Source organism: Rhinolophus hipposideros (genome assembly GCF_964194185.1).
Source record: "Rhinolophus hipposideros genome assembly, chromosome: 18".
Taxonomy (NCBI): domain Eukaryota; kingdom Metazoa; phylum Chordata; class Mammalia; order Chiroptera; family Rhinolophidae; genus Rhinolophus; species Rhinolophus hipposideros.
This window is the reverse complement of record NC_138064.1, coordinates 20,488,105-20,511,206: the sequence shown is the minus strand read 5'-3', so window position 1 is coordinate 20,511,206 and position 23,102 is coordinate 20,488,105. Positions and strand designations below refer to the sequence as shown.

Below are 23,102 nucleotides of genomic sequence, written 5' to 3'. Positions count from 1 at the left end.
TGAAGAGCAATACATACAAATTTACTGCTGGTGGGATCTACAATTTTATTCATTGTCCAGATTCTATTCTTTATATTCAGCATGTAGAAATGTTTTAAGAAGTTTTATCAGAATCGGTCAGAAGAAAAAGATTCATAGGAATGAATTTTAGAAAGCTGTCAGCTCTATCTGCTCTTTAGTTTCAGCAAAAAGTATACTTTAAGAACATTTTTTTCTCTTTCATCTGTGCAACATATTGTACCAATTTTCATCAAAAAAATTACAATTTCTATAGGTGTGTGTCTCTAGATACCCTTAGAATTCTGCTCTTTGACCCTGGGAGTAAATTGATCTTATGCACACCTGTCTTCCTTGGGAAACTTGCAAACTTCATTTTTAAGCTGAGCATCAAAGAGATATGATATTATTAGACAGTATAGAGCTCAGGTAAAAAGCCCAGAAAGGATCTTGAAGCCCTTGAAGTTCTGAAAGGTGAATTATATTATCTGCAGTGAAGAAGAACTATTTAAAATAGTTCAAATGCTACAACATTGTTTTTACTATTATTTTAAAAGGTCAGATCAACTATAAAAAATTTAAGACAACATTTTTCCCTTCTGACTGAGAACAGTTTTAAAGCCAAAAATTTCCAGGAATTTGTATAGCAATTATACAGTTTTCCAAATAATAAAGACTAATTAAAAGGGTAGCTATGTTCAATTAACTGTTTTTTCCTAGCAGTTCTCTCTAAAAAAGAAAGCAATGTGCGTGACTAACAGTGATTTGTTTTTATTTTCAAGATGGAACAATGGATTATAAAACCTTTGCTTTGCACAAAATCCTCCCAACATATGTGTAATACTCACAGATACCAGGAAGTGAAAGCTTTCCACTACATGTTATCGTGAAGCTTTTTAGGCCAAAAATAGCAGATCTTTTGGACTGTCAAGCAACTCAGATCAGTTCATCAACTTAAATCATCTCATCCAGTAATAAATGGAATTGTTGTGCAGTTAATTATGATATGACACAGCCAGGATGGAAGATAAATATAATTGAGAAACTATGGAGTCACACTTTTTTCACAGTTTTAGTGAGGATTTTAAGATTATGCTTCATTTACTGGTAAGACACAGCCCAATAAAAATCACTTATCCTCTGTCTCATTGAATAGCAATTTATTAACAAAATTTCATTGCCTTTGGGTCTTGGATGTGTTTTCTTGAAACAGAGTTTCCCCTCCACTTCCAGATTTCACATCTTAAGTTTACTATAACTAAATTTATGGAGATGACAAGTAATGTAACAAAAAGATATAATTTTTGTTTTCATAGACTATATAAATTTGTGTCCCTCTTGAGAACTAGATAAAATATAATGTTTACGAATAATAATTTACTTATTAACTTTTCAAGATAGAGGAACCATCTTTGGGAAACTTCTGTTCCACAGAAAGTCTGGTCAATTATTACTTCCGAGGTGCAGGGCTGATGTTTACACCATTTTGTGGTAGGCAGGACTTTCAGAGACTAGTCCAAGTCTTTGCATGATATCAAACATCTGGATGATAGAAGTCAATTTTCCATGTTTCATCCCAATGATTTGATGTCATGTAGATGAAAATTGTAAATCAACATCTGTTCCTATTTATGCAGATATTTAAACTCCGCTGGCACTCTTCTAGAGGGTGAGGACTTGTCCTTGTATCTGGTCAGAACCTGTCCGTCTTTCTTGTGGGCACCACGGGCTTGAGTATTGGTTGTCTACACGTCTTCTCCTAAGAGCAGTATTGCTGCTGTAAAGCCATACGAGGCCAGCGGGCTTATGAACTGTAACTTCTGATGGAAAAGGGTTAGGAAAATAACTTTTTTGCCATTATGGTTCATTTTTTACAATTTAAAAAATGGGAAGAAGAAGAGGGGAGGTAGATCATTTAGTCACCTTTGAATCTCAGCAGAAATTTAAATCCACCTACATCTCAACTTGGGAATATTTTGCGTCCCAGAGCAATTGTGGAAAAGGCCGTCAAGAAAATAGCATCTACATGTTATCCTACCTATTAAAGGAAGGTGCATATTATTGCAACTGAAACAAAATATGGGCTCTCCTGGGGTGTGTATTTTTGATTGGTTCTTGAAATTAAAGCAATATTGGAGTTACTGAAACGGACTGAATTTCAGAAACAAATGAGCATTTTTATTCAAACAATAGTCAAAGGCAAAGAAATGAAAAGGAATTTATATGCAATCCAAAGCAAGAATGGAGCAGGCATAGATTTCAAAGTTTGGTAGTCCAAAGCATGCTTGGTCACTGGATTCTCTGTTTCAGAAATGTTTCGGTTTCAGAAATGTTTCTTAGATATTAATGTTGACACACTGGGCCTCTGACTTTGCTTTGTGTCCCCAAGTCCTCTCCCTTGTACAAGTTTCTGATACTGTTAATTCCCTTTTATATTCCAGGATTTCTAAATTGAAAATATTATTGTAGAAATTAGCCATTATGATTTTTCTCTCCAATAAATATAATTACACCAAGTGTCACAGCAGGTGAAAAATGCAGGGACAGAAATAGTCATTTCTGGTGTGTGTCGTATTTTCCTGATTTAGTTAAAAATCATCTGATTAAATTCTAAATTATTCAGAGAACTGAGATCTTTTGAGAATTTGTTAGTATATTCCACTAATATATTAGTTTCATTTTTTGAGGACATGAAAATTGATAAAAATCAAATGATATGTAGAATCCAAAAGAAGAATTAATATCAAAGAAGGATCACTGTCACTCACCTGTTAGTTTATTAGTGTCAATTTTTAAAAGATAATATATTAATATTTTGTCTACTAAAATAAATATATATTACATATATATATATATATATATATATATATATATATATATATATATAGCATTTGATACAGTTCTCTAAACATGTTTTTGAGAAGTTAGAATGTAGACACCATCCCATTGTCAGAGGTGAGTGTGCAATCCTGTACCAAGTTTGAAGGGCTTATGAGGCCCAATTTAAAATTTTGTTGTTTTATAATAACTTTGGAAAAGTGTATCGTTCCTTGTAAAATACCCACATGTTCTCCTTTGGAATGGCTCCAGACTGTAACTGAACCACGAGGTTGCCCCCTGGTGCTTTATGTATTGTTTAATTGTTTGCCTTTGGTGGATGTTTTTATTAAAAGCCTATTATTTAGGATAAGACCAAAGTGTCATTTTAAGAACAGCAGAAGCGGAGCTATTCGGTCCCATAGTTCTCTTTCATAGGTGTGTTAGTGAACACTGGATGCAGCTAATGAGCCTGCTGACATTTTTTTCTTGTAATACTTCAAAAAGAGCAACAACAACAACAATGAACAAAACCCTGGATTTTTATTTCCCTCCAATAAAACATGACAGGATTGGCTGGAAGAACTTGAGTCTGTATGGCTGTGCCCAGGGCAGGAAGGAAGAGAGGTATCTGTGTGCCGTGTATATGTGTATATTCACTCGCCGATTTTTTGGTCCAGGAGGAGCTAGTCCGGAGTTGTATGCACTTCGGTGCGTGTGGCAGTATTAAGCCCGAGGACTCGGGTGTGGAGGGAGCTGGGAAGACCATGTGTTGGGAGGGCCATGGTGGGCTTCCCCGGTGTGTCTACCAAACCCATGTATGCTTTAGTGGCTCTTACTGGCCTCTCCCTGTCCACAGTCCAATTGCCAGACAAGTACGCTTCTGAGATCGTCAGATAACTCCGAATATAAATTAGGTCTGGGAAAAGTTTTTAATTCAATAACTTTAATTTTAAATGCTCTACTTCTTTCTCCCTGAATATTTTTTCTTCTGAAGTGGCATCACCATCCCACTCACTGATTTCTCAAAAGTTGGCTCCGGAAACAATTCAAAGTGTTCTCTAGCAGGTCCTTGCCACAAAGAGCAAGCAAGAATTTGATTAGTCTTCTTCGCAAGCTAGTCTCTGGGACTGTGACCCACCCTCAGGCAAAAAAAAAAGAAAAAAACTTGAAGGCAATATACCTTGATACAATTTCTAGGACTTAAATGATCTCATTAAATTCCGATGCTAGATATCATTGACATTGGAGGAAATATGATTATTGACAAAATGTAAGCCTGTTACATACTATATCACTTCAAAAGGAGAAAGGCCATTAGGCTATAATTACATCAGAAACAGTATACACATTTGGCTGGTTTATAAACTGTCACTTTCAGAAGTATGAAGACGTATAAAAGTTTCCAAAGGCTCCATTATGACCCTATTTCCAACAGTATTCTCTGACAAACTAAATAAATTACTGCATATATTGGACCTTTGAGGCTTGGGGCAAAGAATGGAAAAATTATTTACCAAAGCTTGAAAATATTTAATCACTAGAGGCAGGGGGGCAACGGTGTTTTAATTAGCAGGTCCTCGGGCCATTGGCTGACTGGAAGCTTTCTCAAACAACCACACAAATGCACTGAATAGCTGTTTGCCAGCCTTAGGGTCAGGCCTGAGATGAAACAGATAAGATAATTGGCTCTAATGAAATCCAGAAGGCCTTGGCTTTCTTGTTTGAGCTTGGATTTGAAAAGTGCGTGTGGAAGTGAGGCTTAATTCAAACCAGAACTGAGCTAGGCCCGTTTCTCAGTGACTTTGATATTGTTTGAAGTTCTAAAAGTGTTCGCCACACCACTAGCCTGCTGGGCTGGGCCTCCCTGGTACCCTTAATTACTAAGCTTTATTGCTGACTTTACTACACAGGAAAGGGGCCATTATATGTTCCATCAACATCAGCTCTTCTCAGATTGGAGGAAAGGGCAGGGTTAAAGGCCATTGTAGGAAGGCAAAACCTTCACTTTGAGGTAGTCAGATCATTTACCAGTGTTGAATTTCACTGTTATGCACATACATTCCTTACAACACAGAAGCCCAATTTCCATTTTTTTAAACAAGTGATTACTTTTCAAAACATTTTTGTTTGTGCCTGTTTTTTGCGGAGAGAACATTTATTTTTAGGGGATGAAATGATTGCACCTGATATGTTGGGGGGAAAAAAATACAACACCTCCCAATTAATCATCACACCAGAAAGGTCTGGTTGGATTCTGTAATAAGGAGGATTATTATTAATGCCCCTTTGAAGTGGAAATAAGTGAGGAACCCTCCTGTGGTGTTCGAGTTGTCCTGACACCCTGAGGAATAAAGACCCCTCAGGAGACTCCACAAAATTAAATCCCAGCTTCTAGAAATTCTCACAAAGAGGTTACACAAAAGTGCTCCCAATTCCGTCCGAAGCCGAGAAGCAAAAATGAGGAAGTCTCCCTCTTAGGGCTGTAATGTCACCAAGGAAGTCGTCCCCCTGAAGTTTGCTTCTGCCCTTCTTTTGGTCCAGCTGGTAAGATGGATTATGCGTCTTAATGAATTGATAATTATTCAGCCCTTAACCCTCTCAGATGAGGAGACCTGGTCATGCTGTGAAAGCCAAGGAACTTGGAGTCCAGACCTATTTCCTGCCCTATTTATCACCTTTTAGGTAGGAAAGTCATGAGTGATACCATCTGCCTTGGCTTTCTTTGAAATAAAAAGTTAATTATTTTTGCATTATTTAAGTAAACTTGACATTAATGCGTTCTAATTTCATGCCTGATTCTGGTCACCATTCATCCAGCACTACTTACTGAGTATGTTTTTTCACTGGCTGCAGTGGACACTAGCTCTTCACAAGGTTGTGTCCAGGCATAAGGAACCACACGGAAGAACCCAGGGATATCTGCATTTGGAACACAACACTGAGCCTCCATTCTGGAGCCTCTGCTAAGAGGAATTAAGGAGACCCTGACAGACTTTTGTTGCAATGAGGAACATGATGTCAGCTCACACCAGAAGCAAGAAGAGTCTTAGAATAGTCAGCAAATTCAAAAAAACGTTTTTAGTTTTTATTAGGCACTGTTACGGACTGAATGCGTTTCACCATAATTCTTTCGCTGATGCCCTCACCCACAATGTGGCAGTATTTGGAGATGAGGCCTGTGGGGATTAATTAGGGTTAGATGAGGTTATGAGGCCGGAGCCCTGATCTGATGGGATTGCTTTCCTTGTAAGAAGAGATGCCAGAGAGCTCTCTCTCTCTCTATCTCCACTGAGAGAAGGCTCTGAAAGCACAAAACAAGATGGTAGCTGTCCTCCGGAAAGACGGCCTTCACTGGAACCCAACCATGTTGGCGCCCTGATCTCAAACTTCCGGGCTCCAGAACTGTGAGAAAATAATTTTCTGTTGGTTAAGCTCCTCAGTCTATAATATTTTGTTATGGCCATCTGAGCAGACCAAGCCACCACAAAGGTCTTCAGGAAACCAAACAACCCCAATAATGGCTCTCAATTTGAGAGACCAATCAAAGTTTTTCCAAACTACCTCTGAACACTACAAACTGAACACTAGATACAGAGGGTATTAATAGGTGTTTCTCGGCAATAAAAAACATCCTGTGGTGAATCAAATCTCCTCTTGAAAATAAAATAATTTGTAAAAGCATATTAAAGATATTAAGAATTCCAGTAATAAGGAAATCTTACATTATTGTGTTTCCTCAAATTACTTGAACATAGAATTTCCCACTCCCCCAATTTCTTTTCCCCCAAAATAATTATAAATATCATGGAAACTAGCATTCCACAGAACAGAATTTGGAAAATCCGTACATAGAGAGAGCAAACTTAGTGGGTATTTTAGACAGTTCATCATTAATTAAATAGATATGATAATATGAAAGTATTACAAACTCATCTACCCTTAAGATCTTCGAATCAATCTAATTGTATAACATTATTGTATAATCATATAATATTTTATTATCAGATAAACTGAGCACTTGGGTGACCCATACGCTACAGATTGTCTTCTCCCTTCCCCACTGGTTGTATCTGGATGGTTCTTAGGAACACAGCATCATGAAGATAAAGAAAGAAAAAGAGAATCAGCAAGAGAGGGAAAAGGGAAATGAGGGTTAGTTTCCTTTGATATCACAATGAAATCATCCAGTGAATTTTCTTAGGGTAAAGTTACTGCCATTCAAAATTATAGCAAATTGGTGATATTTTACAGTCACTGTGTATATTTTGTTTCAGCTGAAATATGTGCATATATCTCCCAAACTTATTTTAGATCAGATATCACACATTAAAGACATCGATTTGTTGTGTGTTTTAACTCTTACAATTAGCAACTAATTGCAGTGTGAACATATAATTGGTTTTATGAGTAAATCCATTTATGGACTTACTAAGTTTTAAGACCTCATTCATTATTCATGACTATGTTTTGCTCAGGGAAAGAAAGGGAACTTAATTTGTCTTTATGTCAAGAGGGGAGAGTTTCGATTAAATGAATACCCTTCATGATAAGAAACCACACCCTGAAAAAGGACAGTAAATGTTAAAATATATTACTTTTCATGGTTAAAAAAGAAAGTGGTTTTGGGAATGCACCCTATGGTGTCATGGTGTGCCGATGTCATTTTGTTTCCAAAGATAATATTTCTAGATGTACAGATGTTCCGAACTTTATTAAACCACAGCTGTAGTTATCACATATTTATTCAAAAGCTATTACAGCTATCAAAGCAATAAATTAGCAAAGTCCTTAGTCTTTTGTTTAAAATGCTCTTTTGTTTTAGTGAATGTATAAGCACTCAAACAGTGTCTTTAAGGTATCCATGTAAGTTGAACTATGTAAGTGAAAGGGGGAAAAAAGCCTAATAAAAACACATGAATAAGCAAAAAACACATTGTATCAAAGCATTCAGAAGTCATTATGACACATGAGCCTTTGTGATATTTAATAGATTCCAAAAAAAGAAAGTAACTTTTCTTGAATAACACACAAAAAATGCAACCTTCCTTTGCTAAATTAAATTGGCCCTCATTGCAATGTGCCAAGGATGGGACATGTTTGGAAATCATGGTGTGGCTGGAAAGCGTAGTGTTCCCTGTGTACAGACTCCTATTTCCTGTTCTGGGACATGCAGAAGTGTGACAATTCTCTTCCCAAAAATGACAAGTGAAGGAAGAATTCTTCCCTGGAATACACCTACAGAATGCTTTTTTCCATGAATCATCAGTAGATTTTTCACGGGCCCAACATAGTGAAGTGTCTTTCTTACCAAAGCTCAAAAGCTCTGCATCTATTGAAATATTTTACTTGTTCTCAAACATCCTTATAGATTGGAAGGTACTTAGGAAGATCATACGGGAAATTGGTGTGAAGGCTAGAACGGAAGCTTGGGTGTTCCCTCACCAGTAATTCAAAAGGGGAAACTGAGTGCAATCCCAAGACAAGCATGAACGTATTTGGAAATAACACTCAGAAGAAAACTAGTTCCCCTGGTTGCAGTGCTTCAGGTTGCCCAGCAGTAGTTGCCCTGCTCTCCACAGAATTCCAGCAGGAGTATCTAGGGTGCAGTGTCTGTCACGGTTTCTCTGGTGCTTTGCTTTACTATTATCTCTTAGTAATTATCGTCCTGTATTTGCCTTCCCATGAAACTGCGTCTTTAATTCTCAAAGGGTGTATGTGAAAGTTTAAGACCTGGATTCATACAATGTCATTTTTTCTGAAATGTTAATTGGCATATTGATTTATATTACATTGTCCAATCAACTTTTTAAAATTCCATTATCATCGAATGTCTGTAATTAGTTATGTCTTTTAAAATACATTTATGAAAGCAAACAGTTTTCTATTTTCTTTTACAAAAACATCAGTTCAAAGTTAGTTTCCTGAATGCTTAGATTCATTAGACTTTCTTCCCCTTTTATAATACAGGACCAGCTACTCAGCAGTACCTTCTTCCCTTCTGGCAGGCAGTTATGCCTGTGGGGGAAATACCATAGAAACTGAGGTTTATTGGAAACTTGTCCCCTGATAAAGCTCTCCTGACATGGCTGCTGAGGGGTACAGAAATGGCACAGCTCTGTTCTGCTGCCTGATCAGAGTCTCAATTCAGGATTTGGTGCTTGAGGCATCTTTCATGAGTACAAATGTGCATAAGGCTGCTTGACAAGGAACTGACCTACTGTAGACACTGGACACCGTTCAGAACAAGTGCCTGGAGGAAAATGCGGAAGTATCCAGCAGCCTCCCTGGACAAGTTTACTGTGCTGATTGGGAATGAAAATTGCTAGGAGACAATTAGAGAGTGAACAACATATGAAATACTGACTATGCAATAGGTGAACACAGATAAAGGAAAGGTATCCTAATCCAAGCCTTATAAGTACCCGCTCCCTTTCACAGGCTTCCAGGGGAGGATGATGTCACACAACGCAGGCGTGCTATCATTCCTACCCAGGGCCAGACCCCGGTTTATGGGTCTCGATCATGTACAATTACAGAGACTCTCTTTGAGAGAAAAAAATACAGAGACAAATTAAAAATAGGTACAGGGCCTTGGAAAAGGTCCATGCTAGTGAGGGACTGAAAATTAAGCTACACTAGCCTTCTGGTAAATATGCCTTGGTTCATAGAACCCTAATGCTTCATATTGCCATTATCTGGAATGAAATAATGTACAACGTATCATGTAATGAGCCTTTAGTAAAGTTAGTGGTGTGCTAGCTAGCGATGGGAAGCAGAGGAATTGTATTAAGTTGGTGCAAAAGTAATTGCGGTTTAAAAAGTAACTGCAAAAACCACAATTACTTTTGCACCAACCTAATACAAGGGTAGAGGATTTCTTAGAGAAATTACACTGACAGAGAATGGTCTTGCCATAAAGATTTAACTGGGGTTACTTTTTTCATCCTAGGGCACATGCCAAGGAGATCACAGTCAAGGATTTTTTTTCTCTGTCTCTCTTTCCAGTGTATATCAAGGTAGATTGAAAAAAGAAAAGAAAGAATCCATCCGGAGAAAATGATGAAGTCAATTCAAACAAAACAAATCGGAGTGGAGTTAGGGAAAGCAACCAGAGCTTGCATAGGGAGCACACCCTTTTATACAACAGGTGTGAACCTGTTGGTGAACGTGTTCAAAATCTGGACTGAGGCGAGGCCCTGAGCTGGCCTGGCTCTGACTTCCCTCCTGAGGGTAGAGTTGCTTTAATGCGGTTCACGTGTAGGGTGTTTCATCTTAACCAGAGTGATTTATGTTAATGAAATGAAACAGAGAAAATACCCTTGACATCCTAGTCTCCTTTAAAAAATATTAAATAAATATGTCCAGGACTTTTGTATGATTATATTTATTAAAACAAATGGAAGACTTCAATACATTCCAGAATAAATTTGTAGGTGACCCTGGGTAGGGTTAAGTCCATTAGGGGGGAAAAATGAGTTTTGGAGTTCCTTACCAATTCTGAAATTTCTAACCAGCCATTAAGATCAGATAATGAGCGTCAATGCTAAGGGAATTTATTCTATGATTTAGAATATTCTTTTTGGTCTGGCTTCTGAAAATGGGATCCCAAAATTCACAAAATATATTCAGAGCCTCTTTACAAATCTCATACTAGGCTTCCTTACTACATTGGAAATTAAGTATGTGTCATCTTTACCTGTGAAGTATCTCTTCGAAAATGTTTTAATTTAAGAGTTTAGGTTCTAGTGTTTATTTTTACTTATTATAGAACTAGTCATTTTAACAACTTAGAAAGAAGCAGAAAGACTCTTTTCAACTCTTACTTTTATTAGTGTGCATTTGCTTATCTGGACAACAGGATTATGTAATTCAATTCCATGGAAATTTAATTAGTCAAATGAATAGATTTTTTAAAAAAAATCAGTTGAATGGAATTTTTCTCAGAAGTAACCTACCTGAAAAAAATATTAGATAAAGAACCTGTCTGGTTATCTTAACTGTTGATTGAATTGTAATTTATCTAGCTGATTGTGACAATTTAGAACATCCAGAATTAGCCAAGGAAACAGTTTACTTGCTAGGAACATATTAACCTAGTTTTAATTCCACTAGTACAAGCAAACAGTAATCTATTTTTGGAAGACTAAAGTCAAGATGAAGAAAGTAAAACTGAACAAAATTTGTATTTAAAAAAGTCTTTTTTGTCCGTTGTCATGGGCAGATTTCATGAGATATGTATCAGAAATTTCCCTAATGCTATGGAGCTATGGGAATTTGGCAAGGGTGTCAGTGGCAGCTACCTGCTAATATGCAAGACAAGGAAGTAAAATGAAAGGGGATTTTATAACACATTCCTAAGAAGTGATTAGCTCTATCTGCTGGTTGATACATCTTTACACTGTCATATATTAGTAACTGAGAATTTATATTTTCAGTTTTGAGATCTTGGATATAGATATTAAGAAAAGGATATTCTTGTGAGGCTTATGACGTTGATGGTAATTGTGATGATGTCCCTTTAATGAGTACCAAGGTTGTTATTGTACTTTATAACCTAGAAAATAAGTCTATTAACACTTCAAAAACATTATCTGTTAGACAGAAAAAAAGGGGATCAGAAGAAGGCTCAATATGTGGGGAAGCAAAGTATAGAAATGGTTATGTGAGAATGAATAAAAGAAAATAGAAAAAGAGAAGTAAGAACAGGGTACAAAGGCTTGAGTATGAGATGCTAAAAGAAAAAAAAATTAATGGAGGAGAATACAAAAAGTCTAATAGAGGAGTAAATAATTAAATCGGGAAATTTTAAAAAATAGGTGGGGGTAAGGAGCCACTGCCCCAAGGAAACAGCAAAGATAATAAATGTCATTATTTTCAATTCCTATCATTTATAAAAATGGGGCTTTATCATGGTCATTGACATTATAGCTTTTATCATCTGTGTATATTGTCATTGCACTTAAACCCCCAAAGAAAGCAGTGTGGTCAGTCTGTACAAATTGGTCAGGTCTTCTGTTTGATTGTTAAATATTTTGAATATCACAGAAGTTTAAAATAGTGTTTTCGTAACATAATGGGGAAACTGAAACAATTGGTTGCTTAAGTGATTGGTGTCAGATTTCAGATATAGATGGAATAGGCTAGAAGGGATTCTTTAATTCCACCCCACCCTTGTCTCCAAGGGCAGAGTCTGAACCAGGAAAACAAAGGCTTTGCCTGTATCACACAGACAGTGAATGGCAGAGCCAGGTTTTGAACACCGATTGACTTCAAGCCCAGGGCCCTTAACACTAGATTACATACAGCACATTTTTCTAAATATGCATCCCCCGTAGATCTGGTTTGAAAGCTTAACTGATTGATCCGTGGTTGTTCTCTGTGAACCTGACATAAACGCACATTTGTCTGTTTAGAGAAAACAGTTACAGTATTTTTTTTTTTTCAACCTGGCCTATTGTCAACAGCTCCAGTCTCCTCCTTCCTCTCATTGCTAGAGATGGTTGCGCTGTAAGACTTCACCAGGAGAGCACCTTTCCTGCTTGTCCTTTGCAGTTGCTATGCATAGTTCATCACACCCACTGTGTTTACAGATGGTGGCTGTGCTGAACTTGAGCACTCCTTTTCAGCTGCCTGTGGTTTCGCCACTTCTTAATATGTTCAGTTTAATTAGGCTGTGGTTGCTAGCCCCTTACTTCTTCGCTTGCCATTCTGTCAGTTACCGTTTCCCTTGCATAGGTCAGAAGGCACGGGGGGGGGGGGGGGGTAGAAAAGAGGGGAAGGGGATCCTTAGCCAAATCCAGGTCAAGCTGTTTCACCAAACGGTAGCTGATTCTACTGCAGACTCTGTTTCCCAACCTCTTTTGTACCAGGAGACCTTTGCAGTAATGGAAACATTCCTTCTTTTACTCCTGTGCACCGCCGTCTTCCTTGACTTCATGCAGAGAAACACGAGGGGCAAAATAATTGTAAGCATTACAGCCTTTCGCTCTAATGACCTTGACTCTGCACTGGAATACATGTCTAATTATGAAGAATTTAGCACAGACCACATTAGCAGGGCTGATGTTTGCTTTGCACACAGACCAACATCTGTTGTATCTTTGTAGTGGGGCTGTGGGTTAGGGAAGCTGAATCCTGCTGTTCTTTTAAAATGCATGTTTTGGAAAGAAGGTGCTCTTATACTACTTGGGTCCTGAGACACATTGCATCATAGGTTAAGGAGAAAGGCTTACAGCCCCAAGAAAGCAAGAATAGTAACTGGTTAGATTTTGAATCTAACCCCCAAACTATCCCTAAAAATCAAAATTCATTCCCTAAACTAACCCTAAGAACCAGAATGCATTTTGCTGTTTGCTCATGCCCATGAGCAGATAGAATTGACCACAGTGTAGTTTCCTCACCAGTCATAGTTACTTCACAAAAATGGCCTCCAGTGGATGTCAACATGATGGATTTTAGAAACTGCGTAGATACAACCTCTCTTTTGTCTTATACTGAGCTTGGAATGGGCAAAAAGAAGTCTATTTTCTACAAATGCATTAGCATCTCCCATTACTTTCAGTTTATAAGTTTGTGAGATAAGTGGCAGGAAACAAAATTTCATGTGCAGTTTCCTTTGGAAATACCACAGCAATTTAATTGTTTTTCTATCAACATTGTTTAGTTAATGTCAACAGTGTTATCAAGTGTAACCTCAATTCAGGCACAGGCTATTTCTTTTCAGGGAACCAGTTTTCTAGTTTGCCACAGTATTCATTATCAAGCAGGTTGCCTAATTACCTAAATTATTGCGGGCCTGAGCTCAGGAACCAGACTGCCTAGTTTCAAATCTCCACTTACTGCCTGAGTAACTCTGGGCAAGTCAGTTAAGCCATCTGTGCCCCAAGTTTTCACATCTGCAAAATGGGAATTGAACCAGCAACCTTGTTGTTAAGAGCACACCCTCTAACCATCTGAGCCATCCAGCTGCCCACTGGGAGCTCAGTGGCAGCTCATTGTCTTCAATCTAGTTGTGGAGGGCGCAGCTCACTGGTCCATGTGGGAATCGAAGTGGCAACACCGCTGCTCAGAGCTCACGCTCTAACCAACTGAACCATCCAGCTGCCCCTTGATGTCCAACTTTTAGTGGAAATCATCACAAATACAGTTCTGAAAACTATGCCTGTATATTATGCAGTGTAATATATTCTGAGAGTTATGCATCCCGTTAAGGAATCACAGTTCTCCATCACATAAAATGCAGATTTTCGTGGAAATAAGGTGATAAATAACAATGTTATGGGCTAAGGCCTCAAGAAAAAGACTGCCTAAAAGAGCTGTCTCCAAAGATTTTCTCTTTTCTAGGACATCTTCTGGCTCATAGCCCTACTTCAGAATGGCTAGAGAAGGGCTTCTGGGTTTTTTGGTTTTGTTTTAGAACTCATGGGGATGCAGACTGATATATATATATATATATATATATAATATACATTTATCATGGGCTGTAAATGCATGTTGTTGCAGAATTGCTGTAAGCCCAAATCTTTTTGTGATAAAAATAACTCATTATGTCTGTTTTTCAGATATCATCATCATCCATTCTTTTTATTAAAATTATTCTTTGTGATTGTCTGTTCATCACATTCAGTGTGCCAGTGATTTATTTTTAAGTCTATTATCATATTTCTCAACCTCATGGTACTTGATATTCTTTTTTGAAATTTGTACCATTTCTGATTTTTATAGCACTGTGGTCTCCTGAATCTCTTCTTGTAATTTTAAGGGTTCATTCTCTTATTTTTTATTATATGACATCTTCCTTCTACTCCCCAAAAGGCAGAGTGCCCAAGGTTCTGTCTCAAATTTCTTATATGTCTAGAACTTGACCTGAAAAGTAGAAGAGCTTATATTCATAATTTGGGGCTGATAGGAAGAGTATAATATAATATGTTAAACAAAAGTTGGAAAATGGATATATAAAAAATTATCACCTGTAATCCTTCTAACAAAAGACAGTGTAATGATTTTAGAATGAATATGACAATTTAAAAATTCTGCTATTTAATTAATAACACAATTATGTTTCTGAGTAAATGTTAAATCTTAAATTGTGTTCCCTTTGGAAACAAATTGGGATTCAAGATTTCTAGTTTAGATGCGCTTCAGCATACGATGGGATTATGTCCTGATAAAAGTTGAAAATACCATAAGTCAAAAATGCATTTAATACACTTAGTCTACCGAGCATCACAGCTTAGCCTAGACTACCTTAAACATATGTTAGTCTATACTAACGTATACATAAAAACGTATACATAAAAACGTATACATACGTTTAGACAAAGCTATCTTGCTGCCACTGCCCAGCATCATGAGAGGGTATTGTACTATAGGCACATCGCTAGTCCAGGAAAAGATCAAAATTCAAAATTTGAAGTGTTTCTATTGACTGCACATCGTTTTCTCACTATGGTAAAGCCAAAAATCACAAGTGGAACCATGTTACGGTGGGGGCCATCTGTATCTTGACTGTTGATTCTAGTTGCAAATGCTGATTAGAGAACTTCTTTGTTGTCCAGACACCATTTTATAATACCAATCGAATGTCTTTGCTAGAAAATGTAATAGCAGAAAAAATATACATAACATTTTCATAGAAATGTATACTTTTAAAACAGTACTTTCTCTTATATAATCACATTTATTCCCCAAATTCTGGGACGTAGTATTTTATCATCTTCATTTTTTTGAATCTCTGCTTATTAGTACATGTTATGTAAGGTAATTGTAATTTTTAGTCTATAAATAATACTGGCACTCTTTTATACTATATCTCATTACAAAAGTAATACTTGCTCATAATAGAAAATATGGTAAATAAAAGTGTAAATAATAAAAATATCACTTAGAATTCTATGATCTAGGTGTAACCTATAATAATTTTGCATATTTACTTTATCTTTCACAGTATTTTAACTTCTGCATTTTAAAATTAACATTATAAGCATTTCCTCCTGTCATTAATTATTATTTAAAATATAAATAAATTCAAATTAATCAATATAAATCCTTGTGTTATTTTGGTCAAATTAAAACAATTCCTAATAGCTGCATGATATTATTTAGTCAGTTCTCTAATGGTGTACATTTAGGCTTTTTAAAAAATTCTAATTATTTTAAATAATTTAAATCTGGTTGTTTCCTAAAGGGAAAACTTTTCGAAGGTGAATTATCAGTCAAGAGATGTGATCATTTTTTAACTTTTTTAATACAAACTGCCCAGTTGATTTCCAAAACATATATAACCCCCCCAGTAACATATGTGAGTACCAATTTTAATTACCATTTACCAATGTAAAATATTAGTATTAAAAAAAGCCTTTGCCAATTGATAAGCAAAAAATGATTTCTTTTTTGTAATTTACATTTCTCTGAATACTAAGGTGGATTTTTTCACGATTTAGTAACTATTCATATTCATTAGATGCCAATTTTTTGATGCCAGTAATTTTAAAGAACTGCTTGAATTTTTAAGAATATTCAATTGAATGCATAAATCCTTACAAATAGTTGCTTTAAAATTTGGAAATGAGAACAGTTTTGTTTACTTTGTATTTTATCTTCATCCTCCTATTTTGTTGTAGTTCTACTAGGATTATGTGCTCTAAGGACAGTTTTTTTTACCTTGAATTCCTTCTTAGGAGTAGCTCTTAAAATTGTTCCTTGCTATCCATCCCCGCTGACTCTACCTTGGCTGAGGTCTCTTATTATTTTCCCTATCCTCTGTCTCATTTGCGCTTTTCTCCATATATCTTTCCCTAAAACAAAGATAGAATATTGTTTTTCACCTGAATGATCTCTGCTGGATCACTGTGGTCACACCATAAAGCCTGTATTCCTTAGAAGTAAGTAACAGTCTGGTTATTCACAGTCTGGTCCTACATTCTTCTCCTACCTCTAGCCTTATCTTTCCCTTTCTCTCTTTGATTCTCCCATTCCATCTTTCAACTCTTCACTCTCATGCCTGCCATGATTCAACTCCATTGAAATTTTTACCATTTTCTCTACATGTTATGGTTTGGGTAATTCTATGACTGGCACATGAGGTTCCCTGTGTCTGGATTTATTGTTTGTCTTCAAATGGATAATTGCTTCTCTTCCTTTAAACTAGTATTTTTTTAAACTGTGAGTTGCCCTTCATTAAAATGTTATAAAATCAATTTAGTGGGTCAAGACTGGCTCTTTTGGAATGGCAAAGAGTGGAATATAATAGAAAAGGTAAGGGTATAAGTATTGTTTTATAAAACTTATGTTTTAGTTTGAGTGTGTTTAGTGTATGTGGGTGTGGGTGTGTGGGTGTGTATTGGTTTCCAAAGTGAAATTTTTTTTTGCTGTCGTTTGTATTTTGAGAATTTTGAAGTCCCCTGAACGACTGTTTACACAGCCAAGTCTAATTTTTTATCTGCAAAGCCATTCCTTTATTCCCTAGGGACAATGAGTAACTTCCTTTTCTGTGTCTACATGAATATCTATATTTTTAGTGTACTTGTCATTTGAAATGGGAGGAAAAATATCTATATCTGTGTTAGAGAACTTACCACTTTCAACTGGGAGAAATTTGTTTAGAGATCTATTTCACACATGCCACCGTGAGTTTCTTAAGTATAGGAACCTGTCTTAATAATATGAAACCCAGCACTTGGCAAAGAGATACATTGTAGATGCTCAATGAATACTTGGTGGATAAATGAGTGAATGAACAAATCTATGAAGAAGACAATCTTGTCAATGTCAACTTCAGCTTTGTTTTCAAATGGGAATATGATGTACCAAACCAATTTGAAAATATTTGTAGAAAATCCACTACTTGAAAAGGTTTTTCAAAGCAACTTAAATCTTTTTGATAGGAGGGTTTAGAACTGCTATATAGATGACTATAGAGGATATTTGGTTGTATGACAAGTATGCATTCATAAAAGAAGATTCGTTGTCAAACTTTTTATCCTTTGAATCTCTGTTTCTTTCAGGTGTTCAGCAGCTCATGTAGCATGTCACGCTCTGAATGTAACAGCATCCATATGCCACAATAACATCCAAGTTTTTAAATATGAAAATAGTCAGATAGGTAGTCATTTGTGTATATGGAGCCAGACATTTGGAAAAATGGGTGATCAGCATCTTTTTTCATTTCTTATCTGGAATGTTTGAGTGTACTTAGAAATTATTTTCATAGTAATTCAACTGACAATCCGTAGTCTAACTGACGCATTGCTGCTATGTTATATTTCTGTTATAACTAATTAAAGAGTAGATATCAATTACTCTTATCAGGCCACCATGGAAAACCCATGCTTGTTGGTGGAAGGAACACTGTGGTTGGAATTGTGCCTGGAAATAAGTTACTGCTGAATAAATGTTCATAGCCGGTCTCATTTCTACCATCTCCTGTAAATGTAGGGTATAGCATACCTGCTTCCTTTCTAACTCACAGAAATCATTGCAATGATTAATTTGATACATATGATATGCCTTTATTCCCTCATAGAAACATAGCATTTAGAAACATTAATTTGTCATCCAATAATGCAGTTAAAAGATAGTGAAATTGTCAGGTTTGTGAGAACACAGTCTTTGGATTGAGACAAATCTGGGTTTGAATTCAAATTCTCGCCAGTTCTTTGCTGTATCAACTTGACAAAAATTTCTTTAACTTAACTGAGTTTCAGTTTAACTATCTTTAAAATTGGGCGTCAAAATAAATAATTTTAGGTATGTTGTAGGCATTACTGCATTAGAAATAATGCATAAATTCTAATTCCATGCCTGGCATATGGTGCATCATCAAAAATAGCTGATAATTTTAGTGTTGTTGCTAAAAGAAAAGAGTTAGCTTGGCTCCAACATAAATGAATTGTTTGTTTACCTTTGGGATTAATCCTACTCTCCTGTCATTTTGGATAAAAACAAAATTAAAACTCCTTGATTTTGGAGTGGTCTCCCGATTGAAGAGCTAGACTGCACTTCATAGCTCCATTTAGCTCAAGTTCTTGCCTCCTTCTCTTTCTGGCTATGTCTCAGGGATTAAAATTACTAAATGAGCTTGTCTTTTGTCTTGTTCATCTCATATTTTTATGTAATTAAAAGAAAAAAAATCTTGATGATGCTGCCTCCCTCAAAAAGGCCACATCAAAAGGTAGAGTTCACCAAAAATAATACACACTTTTTCCGAAGATACAAACAGTTCCTTGAAAAGGATGTCATGCTGTAATTTGTTTTGTGAATTCTATAAACCACAGAACATTTACTTACAGTAAAGTTTGACCTTTCTTTCTCCTTCTTTTTATGCCTACAAAGCTCCAGCTTCTCTTCTGTTGAGAAGAAATATAAAGGCTAACGTTCTCTTTAAAGTGAGTGAGTGTGTGTGTGTGTGTGTGTGTGTGTGTGTGTAGGATATATATATATATATATATATATACACACACACACATATGTATGTATGTATGTATATATGTATGTATGTATGTATTTTAGATTGGATTTTATTGGAATACTAAGTTTAATTTCTAACCAGGGTCTTTTGGCTTTATGCAGTAATATTTTATGGAATGCAGTCACTTGTGCAAAGACTAAAGAGAGACCCATTTGAAACTTTACAGAAAGAATATTCTATACTCGTAGGGTGATGGGAAATGCAATATGTGTACTAAGCTCCACATTGCACCCCACCGAAAGCAGAGAAATCCCTGTGACTGATTTGATGGTAGGAAAATCTCTTTAGGGATTTTTTGGATAAAGAAAGTAATAACAAGAAATGGGCACATAATTAAGTTTCCAAAATGCACATGTCATGAGTATCTCATTGTCCCTCTGGAGGAGAAATTTACTATTGACTTAGGTAGACATTTTTCTGCTATGAGCCCATTAAAAAAGTCAGCCTTGCTGAATTCTCTAAACAGTTCTCTGCTATTTGAGTTATAAGAAAGTTTTACTGTCATTGGTGTTCTATTTTCTACTCATTATGGCAATGTTCTACAATCACAAGGTTGCCATAGAAATGAAAGTAAACAAAGATTTGGAAAGATACATGTTTCAGGGGCTTGTTCTGCCTCTCTTCCTGAATATGTGGGTCACGTTGTTCTTTGAATATACTTTCTTCCTTGGTTATACAGTTGGTCTTCACCTAAGGACATAAAGTTGAAAGTTTTGTGATCCGATTTGTATACAATTTTTCCAAAGTCTTCTTAAATTATTTTCAAGTCCTTTAAGAATAAATTTGTCTAAAAAAAGAGGAAAAATTAGAAAATAATTAAAGAAAAAAAGAAAGGGAGAGAAGAAGGGGGAGAGAAGGGAGGGAAGAAGGAAGGAAGAAATGAGTAATAAGGTAGGTATAAGTTAAGAGTTTAAAGTCTGCTGTGCAATTAGCATCTCCATAAGTGCCCACTGTAACCATAAAGAAAACTGTATTCTATTTGCATAGCTACGGGCAATTTGGAAGGGGTTCAAGAAGAAGTGAGTAGTTCCAGTGCATTATCCTGGAGATCTTAGTCCTTTCTGTTTGGGCTCAGCACTGGTTACCCGTGACTCCGTCCATTGTTAACTGGTTAGTAGCAGAGCTCTCATTCCTTTCCAACCCTAGCTCTTTACAAATGTGGAAGAAATGATTTAGCAATACTTATGAAACTAAAGACATAAGACCATCTGTAAGTTACTGGACCCACATTTGGAATCATAATACAATACTTTTTTGAAAACCACTGTTACAAAATTATAGTCACATTTCTGGCATATTAAAATACATGTATTTATATACTTCATAAAATAATGATTTGGAAGGGACATATATAAACATATATACATTTCATTCTGTATTTCAAAGCAAGAGAGTGTTCATTTCAATAAAATCTTAATATTAACTCTTACATGACTTCTAAAAAGTCTAAACAAAGCATTTCTAAGAGTTTCCTAATTCTGGTTTGTTAATTTTTCTAGACCAAATTTCAAAGTAGAGTTCAACAAAAACAAATCTGTTAATTCTGTTACCACTGTGTTTGTGCATGGTAATTATATAAGATTCACTTTATCCATTTTGATAGACTAGCAAGCTTATAATTTTGCTCAGCTTGCTATGCTTTAGGGTTTTGCCTAGAAAGCAACATCATTCCATATTCAGAGGAACACCAAATATAAATAATATAAATGTAATATGACACTCACTGACAGTGTCCTAAAAGTCAGGAAGAGTTACTGTTGAGAAAGTTTTTTTTTTTTTTTTTTCCCCAGCTCTCAGCTCACGGACATTGAGTAATATCTGTGAATTAGTCAGAATTGTTACTGGCCGTAGGACACATCTTAGGCAAGGAAATTCCCTTAGTCCCTTCAAGTATTCATTCTTTTTTAGTAATAGAGTTCTGAAATTAGCAATGGCATTTTAATGTAATAAAGCAAAATGAACTTACTAAATGTCATATTTAAAACTCTAATTAAAAGAATGAACTTTATGGACTAGGAATATATGTGTATATGTAGATATAGATATAGATACTATATACATATATACACATATATATATATATATATACATTTAGCTAGAATATATATTCCTAGTTGGTATATATTTTGTGGTATTATGATATGCACACATACATACGTTTAAATGTAGTAATACAGTGAGATTTTAGATCTATTGTTATGCCAACTTTTAAAGTGTACTCTTTGTACAGTTTCCTTATCTTCATCAGTTCATCCTTTTAAAAATAGAGTACTATCATTAGCATTTTAATGTAGCAAAATAATAATATAAACTCACTAAATGTGATATTTAAAGCTCTAATCTCTTTAAAAATGATTATTCTGCTCTAGTAATATAGCTCATAAATATTTTGTTCTTGGAATGAAATGATTTGCTCTTGACTCTGGAGTCCACAGTCATGAAAGGAAAGACATACTTCAGAATTAACCTGACAGGATAAGGTCAAATCGGTGAGTATGTAACAAAGATTATGATCAGAAATGCTGGTGAGCTTCAGACAATGTTTTGTTTTTTGTTTTCCACCAGGTGTATTGAAATATAATGTATATATAACATTGTATAAGTTTAAGGTGTACAACATGATTTGATATAAGCATATATTGCAAAATGATTACCATGGTAAGATTAGTTAATAGTTAAGATCAATCACCTTGCAGAGTTACAATTTTTGTCCTTATGTTGAGAACTTCTAAGATTTACTGTCTTAGCAAATTTCAAATATACAATATTGTTCATTATAGTCATGTTGTACAGTAGGTCCCCAGAACTTTTATATCTTATAACTGGAAGCTTGTAACTAATTCCCCCACCTCCAACACAAACAATGGTTTTTAAGATCAAATGCAAGAGAAAGAGCATAAGAAGGGGAAATAAATTCCCCCCTTTGATGTAGGAGCTCTGAGACATAATAAAAAAAATCATATTTTGTGAGAACTGCATATGATTTTAGAGACCATCTAGATGAATCTCCCCACTACCCGTTTTATAGTTGAGGAAACGAAGAGCTGAGAAACAACCACATATTACGGTCACACAGTTAGGAGAAGAGCCAAGATAGAAACCAGATGGCTTGAGTTGAAGTCCATTGATCTTTCTACAGTTGTACAGTGAAGCCAAAGAATTCAATTTTGAGATGGCACCCAGTGAAAAGCATGTAGAATTTGGTCCCCTGTTTTGAAGGCTTTTGAGAAACCCCACTTCCCCCCTCATTTATACAGTGTTTTAATGCTCATCAAAGTAAGATGGTTAGAATAATGTCTTCTGCACTGGCAGACTTCTATTGTAATGCTTGATTTCCACAAATACAAAAGGACTAGACCCTGAGAAACATGCCTAAATCAATGCACAGATAGGTCAAGACCAGAGGAAATGCATATTGAGCAGAATTATGGAGACAAAGAAAAGGTATGTAGATAGAGGAGAGGAAAATAGAAAAAAAGCAGCATATAAAGAAACAGAAGCCACCTCATTTACATGTATAAGCCACATCTTCTGGAGCTGTGAAGACTGTTTAACCCCATTTTTTTCTTTTTTTCTCAGTGTAAGTCTAGGTTTAAAATGAATTAGATGAATATTTGCATATTCTTGTAACAATCATCCCTATTCTGTTTTCGTACTTGGAGAATTTTATAATCACCTGACCAAGAAAAAAAATCGGATCATCTGACAATGGCATTCAACCCAAAAGCTCATATACAATGAAGTGACAATGGAAATGTGAGTGACCTTTTACTAAAAGAGGCATTTAAAATATATTTGTAAAATGTGCATAGGCTGA

The 23,102-nt window shown here is 35.7% G+C and overlaps 1 protein-coding gene across 16 annotated transcripts in view; it reads left to right on the top strand.

Annotated features, from left to right (window-relative positions):
- Positions 1 to 23,102, top strand: part of HDAC9 (histone deacetylase 9) — an 857,167-nt gene that overhangs the window by 696,095 nt on the left and 137,970 nt on the right. The gene's annotated exons all lie outside the window — the stretch shown is intronic.